At 45.2% G+C, this 7,778-nt stretch overlaps 1 pseudogene; it reads left to right on the forward strand.

Annotated features, from left to right (window-relative positions):
* The first annotated feature begins 1,799 nt into the window (after nucleotides 1-1,799).
* On the forward strand, nucleotides 1,800-3,825 carry LOC103732738 (annotated as a pseudogene).
* The last annotated feature ends 3,953 nt before the right edge of the window (nucleotides 3,826-7,778 follow it).

Here is a 7,778-nt window from a genome sequence, read left to right on the forward strand (position 1 = left end):
AGAGAGAGAGAGAGAGAGAGAGAGAGAGAGAGAAAATGAGAAAGTGTAAGCAAATGATGAAGGTCTGTGTAGATTTGTTGTGATATATAAAGGATGAGACAAAAGTACACATAATCTTAAATTTTCTAAGGTTATCGTTTAAGTCAACTAGTTTATGGGACAAAATATATATCTAGTCAAGGTTTATCTGAGAACATTTGGTTTTTCTGTTGTTTTTTTTTTTTTTTTTGTCTTTTTGAGACAGGGTCTCCCTGTAGCCCTAGCTGTCCTGGAATGCCCTATGTAGACCAGGCTGGCCTCGAACTCACAGAAATCTGCCTGCCTCTGCCTCCTGAGTGCTGGGATTAAAGGTGTGCGCCACCATGCCCAGCAACATTTGTTTTTTTACCCAAACTTTATCTACATAGCACACGGTAATTAAAAGTACCAGACTGGGAGCTGAAGAGATGGCTCAGCGGGTAAGAATACTGACTGTTCTTGCAGAAGACCTGGGTTCAAATCCCAGCAACCACATGGCAGCTAACAACTTTCCATAACTCCAGTTCTGACAGCCTCTCTGTTCTCCTCTGTATGGTCTTAAACACCCAAAAGGAAAGTATAACCAAAAAGTTAAGTGACAGTATATTTAAGAGTTCAAGGGATTACACTTCTCAGACATTAGGCTTTAAGTCCTTATAAAAAGTTATTTAGACAATTATCTCTTATTGATGATTTTGTTCTGAATCAGAAAGTACTGCTCAGATGTAAGTCTTCAAATCTTGGTCTGCAATACTGTAGTGCCCACCTGTAGCTAAGGGAGACAACCCGCTATTCTAAAATGATGGGCAAATTGTTTTCTCCTCTTTCTAGAAGCCTTTGAGAGGGAACTGACACTGATTCTAACCACTCCAACAGGTATCAAAATGCCTGAAAGCAAATCCTGAATCCATCACTCTAGAGTCCAGCCTTGGCAGACAAAAGAAAAATGAGGAGAAACCCAATAGAGGGATGCTTTTGGAAGCTCTTATCAAGAAACTCCAATGGACTCTCATATGAACATTTGAAATTTGCTCTGTTCTAACTTTTTTCTAGTTCCCTGTCTGGAACTTGTAATGCTAATTATTCTTGCCTTTACTTCTCCTTCACATCTCCTATTCACCAGTAAAGGACTTTCTTTCCCCCCTACAGATAAGAGTTATGCAATTTGGGAGACTGGAGAGATGGCTCAGTAGTTAAGAGCACTGACTGGTCTTGCAGAGGACCTGGTTTGATTCCCAGCACCTACATGGCGGCTATGAACCGTCCTTAACTCCAGTTCCAGGGGAATCAAAGCCCTTTTCTGACTTCAGAAGCATTGTATGACACAGGTGCACTCACATACATGCAGACAATACACTCATACACATAAAAATAAGAAATAAAATATTTTTTTAAAAAAGAATTATGTAATTTGGGAGTCTTTTAGATAGACCCACTAAAGGGTACCCAATTGCCTCACCCTGCGTCCCTGTTCAGCATGGAAGAAGCCAGAGCGGCCTGCGGCCTGATTCCCTATCTGTAAGCTGGGTAACCTCTTCAGAGGATGGTGCGATAAGAATAGGAGGTAGGACTTGGCCAGGCAGTTAGTGTAAAATGACCCCAAAGAAAAGTAGCCAGCTTCTTAGCTAAAAGTCAAAATGTCCTTGGGCCTCTTAGCAACATACTCTGTTCCAAAGGCCAAAAATGTCAAAAGTATTTAGGAGCGCTTATCTAATCCTTAAAAGATTTTAGGGCCACCTCTTCAGAGGGGGGGAATGTTAGAGTATCAAAAATCCCCATTAAAAAGAAGAAGAAGACTGTTCCCCCTGACTCCTTGGCAGTCTGTTAGTGGGAGATCTCTGTTGCCCTCCCTTCGCTTCCTCCGTTTCCACCGACCTCTTTAAGGACCAAATATGTGCGAGTGCATCTCCGTCCATGTTTGCCAGGCTGGTGTTCATATCAGCAACGCCTGCTGGGAGCTCTACTGCCTGGAACATGGCATCCAGCCTGATGGCCAGTTGCCAAGTGACAAGACCATTGGGGGAGGAGATGGCTCCTCCAACACCTTCTTCAGTGAGACGGGCGCTGGCAAGCATGTGCCCAGGGCAGTGTTTGTAGACCCGGAACCCATGGTCATTGATGAAGTTTGCACTGATATCTACCGCCAGTTCTTCCACCCTGAGCAGCTCATCACAGGCAAGGAAGATGCTGCCAGTAAGTATGCCCATGGGCACTGTACCATTGGCAAGGAGATCATCGACCTTGTCTTGGACCGAATTCCCAGGCTGGCTGACCAGTGTACAGGTCTTCAGGGCTTCTTGGTTTTCCACAGCTTTGGTGGGGGAACTGGCTCTGGGTTCACCTCCCTGCTGATGGAACAGCTCTCTGTTGATTATGGAAAGAAGTCCAAGCTGGAATTCTCCATCTACCCAGCCCTCCAGGTTTCCACCACGGTCGTTGAGTCCTACAATTCCATCCTCACCACTCACACCACCCTGGAGCACTCTGATTGTGCCTTCATGGTAGACAACGAGGCCATCTATGACACCTGTCTTAGAAACCTCGATATCGAGTGCCCAACCTACACCAACTTTAACCTCCTTATTAGCCAGATTGTGTCTTCCATCACTGCTTCCCTGAGATTTGATGGAGCCCTGAATGTAGAGCTGACTGAATTCCAGACCAACCTGGAGCCCTACCCCCGAATCCACTTCCCTCTGGACACATATGCCCCGTCATCTCTTCTGAGAAAGCCTACCATGAGCAGCTTACAGTAGCAGAGATCACCAATGCCTGCTTTGAGCCAGCCAACCAGATGGTAAAATGTGACCCTTGCCATGGTAAATACATGGCTTGCTGCCTGTTGTACCATGGTGATTTGGTTCCCAAAGATGTCAATGCTGCCATTGCCACCATCAAGACCAAGCGTAGTGTGATGGCTAATCCTGGGTGTCAACTTGATTTGATCTGAGATTAACTGAAATGAAAGAGAACTCCTTGATTGGATCATCTAAAGCCAGAAGACACACCCTAAATGTGGGTGTTACCTTCTGATGGCAGCCGGTATAAAAGACCAAGGCAGAGGAGAACACGGGGCTTTTTGTGGCTTGCCTTCTCTCTCGCTGGTGGGTCGTCTTGCTGCTGTAGACCGAAGACTAGCTGATATTTTGGAATTTGTCAGACCTCCAGCACCGGATTGGGACTACTGAGACATCCAGCCTTGTGGACTGAGCGACTACAGATTCTCAGCCTCTCCAGTGTGGTGCAGCCATTGTTGGACTACTCGGACTCTATCTTGTGAGCTAAGCTGATAAATCTTTATACATATTCATTCTACTGGTTCTGTTTCTTTGGAGAACCCTGACTAATACACGTAGCATCCAGTTTGTGGATTGGTGCCCCACTGGCTTCAAGGTTGGCATCAATTACCAGCCTCCTGCTGTGGTACCTGGTGGAGACCTGGCCAAGGTACAGTGAGCTGTGTGCGTGCTGAGCAACACCACAGCCATTGCTGAGGCCTGGGCCCATCTCGACCACAAGTTTGATCTTATGTATGCCAAGCGTGCCTTTGTGCACTGGTATGTGGGTGAGGGCGTGGAGGAAGGGGAGTTCTCCAAGGCCCGTGAGGACATAGCTGCCCTGGAGGATTATGAGGAGGTTGGTATGGTACTAATCTGTTCCTTTCAGCCCTGTAGCATGTCAAACTCCCAGAACTTCAGCTTCAACATTAGCTGACAGGCAGGCATCAATGTTTGCTGATTAGGTTAGCTTCCCTGTGATCATGTCTATTTTTTCCATGTGAACCTGTAAGTTTTTTTCCCTGATGTATCAAGGTAAAAGTTTTTATGAGAAATAAATAAATAAATAAATAAACAAAAAGAAGAGTACATGAAGTTATCAGAAAAAAGTGATGGGGAGATATGGGAGGAGCTGGAGGGAAGGGCGTGGGCATGGATTTGATCAAAACACCTAATATGCCTGTATGAAATTCTCAATAAATTATTTTTTTAAAAAAGCAAGGTTTCTGAGCCGGGCATGGTGGCTCATGCCTTTAATCTCAGCACTTGGGAGGCAGAGGCAAGTGAATCTCTGTGAGTTCAAGGCCAGCCTGGTCTACATAGTGAGTTCCAGGACAGCTGGGGCTACAGGGAGACCCTGTCTCAAAAAGACCAAAACAAGCAAAACAAAACAAAACAAAAAGATAAGATTTCTAAACCTGCAACAACCAAAAATTAATTAAAAATCAAATACAGGGGCTGGAGAGATAGCTCAGTGGTTATCAACACTGACTGTTCTTGCAGAATACCTGGGTTTGAATCCCAGCACCCAGATGGCAGCTAACAACTGTCCATAACTCCAATTCCAGGGGATCCGACAGCCTCTTCTGTCCTCTGTGGGCATTGCATGACATGGGTGCACTTACCTACATACAGGCATAACACTCATGCACATACAATAATAAATAAAATATTTTTAAAAATCAAATACATGCCAGGCATGGTGGCACACACCGTTAATCCCAGCACTTGGGATGCAGAGGGAGGAAGATCTCTGTGAATTCCAGGATTCCAGGCCAGCCTGGTCTATATAATGAGTTCCAGGTCAGCTGGGGCTACAGGAGATGCTGTCTCAAAAAGACCAAAAAAAGATGTATTTACTTGGAGTTGGAGAGATGGCTCAGCGGTTAAGCACACTGGCTGTTCTTTCAGAAGATCCAGGACTTCTGGGTCCTAGCACCCACATGGCAGCAAACAACTATCTATAACTTCAGTTCCAAGGGATCCTCTGTCCTCTGTGGACACTACACGACACAGGTGCACTTATACACATACAGGCATAACATTCATACACATAATATTAAAAAAAAATTTTCGGGCAGGAGTGGTGACACATGCCTTTAGTCCCAGCACTCGGGAGGCAGAGGCAGACGGATCTCTGTGAGTTCAAGGCCAGCCTGGTCTATATAGTGAGTTCCAGGACAGCTGGGGCTACAGGAAGACCCTGTTTCAAAAAGACCAAAAGAAAAAAAGACAAAAATATTTTTTTCTACTTTACATATATGTGTGTGTGCCTGAGTGTATGCACACACACCACATGCATGCAGATGCTCTTGGAGGCCAGAAGGTGTCAGCTCCCCTGGAGTTGAAGTTACTCCAGTTGTGAGCTTCCTGGTATAAGTGCTGGGTACCCCAAAAGTGCAGCAAGTGCTCTTACCCACTGAGCCATCTCTCCAGACCCCTGATACATTTAAAGAGCTACATGCTTGGTCCTTGGTATTAGGTTTCACCTCTCTTGCAATGACCCAAGTAGAAAGTTGGAAGGTTTCTGTACCATCATCAGCATGCCTCCAGATTTCCTGCAGCACTGAGGAACTCAGTCCTCAGTATTTCTGCGGTATTCACTGAGACACACCAAGGACCCAACTGACTGAACAGCATCGAGTATGCACAGCTAACAACTGTATAATGAATTGCCTTCTGTGAAAGTTTCTTAGGATTTGGAGCAAAGATTTAAAATTCCAAATTTTAGCTGGGTGTGGTGGCACATGTCTTTGGTCCCAGCACTCAGGAGGCAAAGGCAGGTGGATCTCTATGAGTTCAAAGCCAGCCTGGTCTACATAGTGAGTTCCAGGCCAGCTGGGGCTACAGGGAGATCCTGTCTCAAAAAAACAAAACAAAACAAAAAAGCTTCATACAAGACTGGCCTCAGCTCCAGAGCCTCTACCTCAGAATTCCTCCTGAGTGCTGAGGTTACAGGTACATACCACCATGGCTAAGCAATTAGATTCTTAGAGGAGTTAGGCCTGTCTTGCCCAGGTTCTAGCTAACCTCTAGTTATGAAAACTTTTTACTATACAGATCCCTCTTCCTTCATTCCTTTGTATTGGTTTGGGCCTTGCTATGTTGCCCAGGCTGGCCTCAAACTTTCAGTTCTTGGACCTCATAGCCTTCTGAGTACTGGGATTTCGGTGTGTTCCAGTGTGTTCAATTCTCATTCATTCCTTTACTTGATCTATAAAATATAATAACTCTTGGGAATGAACTTGAACCAGACAGATCTCTGCTTCCATGTAACTTGAATGCTGGAATAATCAAAGTAACTTCACTGCTGCTCATAGAACTGGTCTCAGAGAGCCCAACCTGGCCTCAAATTTGCTATGTGGCCAAGGCTGACCTTGAAAAAAATTTTTTGAGTCAGGGTCACACTCTAGCACTGACTTGGAGCTCACCCTGTAATCTATTGTCTGCATGTACATGAGTGCAACCGTGTCCTGCAGTGCCAGCAGAGGTCAGAAGAAGGCTTCAGATTCCCCCAGAACTGGAGTTAAGGACAGTTCATAGCTGCCATGTGGATGCTGGGAGTCCAACTTAGGTCCTCTGCAAGAGAAGTCAATGCTCTTAACCACTGAGCCATCTCTCCACCCTCTTTATTTATTTATTTATTTATTTATTTATTTATTTATTTATTTATTTATTTTTTTTTGAGGTAGTGTCTCCTTGTAGCCTCCGCTGGCCTGGAACTCCCTGTGTAGGCTGGCATTGACTATGTAGACCAGGGTGGCCTTGAACTCACAGAGATCCATCTGCCTCTGCCTCCGGAGTGCTGGGATTAAAGGCGTGCGCCACCACACCTGGCTATTTACTATTTTTGTTTTGTGTGTATAAGTATATTTATTGCACATATGTGAGTGCACCCATGTCATGCAAGTCCTCGGAGGTCAGAAGAGGGCATCAGATTCTCGAACCTGGGTCTTCTGCAAGATGAGTCAGTGCCCTTAACCCCTAAGCCATCTCTCCAGCCCCATCTAGGCTCTTCTTAAACTTAGAACAATCCTCTTAATTCAGCCTCCTGGAAACTGGGGTTTACAGGCGTGAACTACCACAGCAGACTCTGACCTTGAACTTCTGATCCTACTGCCTCCACGTCCAGAGGGTTGGCATTACAAGAGTACATCACCATACCTGGTTCGTTCAATATTGTTGATAAAACCCGGGATGTAGTGTAGGCTAGGCAAGGACTCTACCAACTGAGCTACATCTCCAAAACTTTGTATTTTGTTTAATTTTCTTGTTTTCTTTGTGACCGTCAATAGCAGCCTCTTTGCATACCTACAGAAATTAAGCTCTGGGGTCTGATTCACAAGATCTGCATTCCAGGGATGGGGATTTAGCTCAGTGGTAGAGCGCTTGCCTAGCAAGCACAAGGCCCTGGATTCTGTCCTCAGCTCAAAAAAAAAAAAAAAAGACAAAATAACAAGGTCTGCATTCCATAGTGTCTCTAGTACTTTGGGATGAATAACCAAGTTGTTCAACCTTTCTGTGCCTCATTTTCTTTATCTGTAAATGAAAATACTTATTATTTATGAGGATTAAGGGCTTAGCCAGAACGTCACTTCATAATCACTCAGTTAATGTGGGCCACTGTAATTCTTCTCTGTATAAACTTCTTGAACTTTCTTTTTCTGAAGTATTGCTTTTTCGATGCACAGCTAACCCGTTTCTTACCTCTCCCCCATGCCTCTAATTTTATCACTTGGGACCCCAAGGCAGGAGAACCACCATGATTTCTGGACCAGTGTTGGCTATTTCTGGACCAGTAGTGGGTTCCAGGTCCTCTTGGGCTAAGGAGTGAGACTAAAAAAAGCTGGACACAGGGCTGGAGAGATGGCTCAGAGGTTAAGAGCACTGACTGCTCTTGCAGAGGACCTGGGTTTGATTCCCAGTACCCACATGGTGGCTATGAACCGTCCTTAACTCCAGTTCCAGGGGAATCCAAAGCCC

This window comes from Nannospalax galili, unplaced genomic scaffold, assembly GCF_000622305.1.
Source record: "Nannospalax galili isolate Female #2095 unplaced genomic scaffold, S.galili_v1.0 scaffold634, whole genome shotgun sequence".
Classification (NCBI taxonomy): domain Eukaryota; kingdom Metazoa; phylum Chordata; class Mammalia; order Rodentia; family Spalacidae; genus Nannospalax; species Nannospalax galili.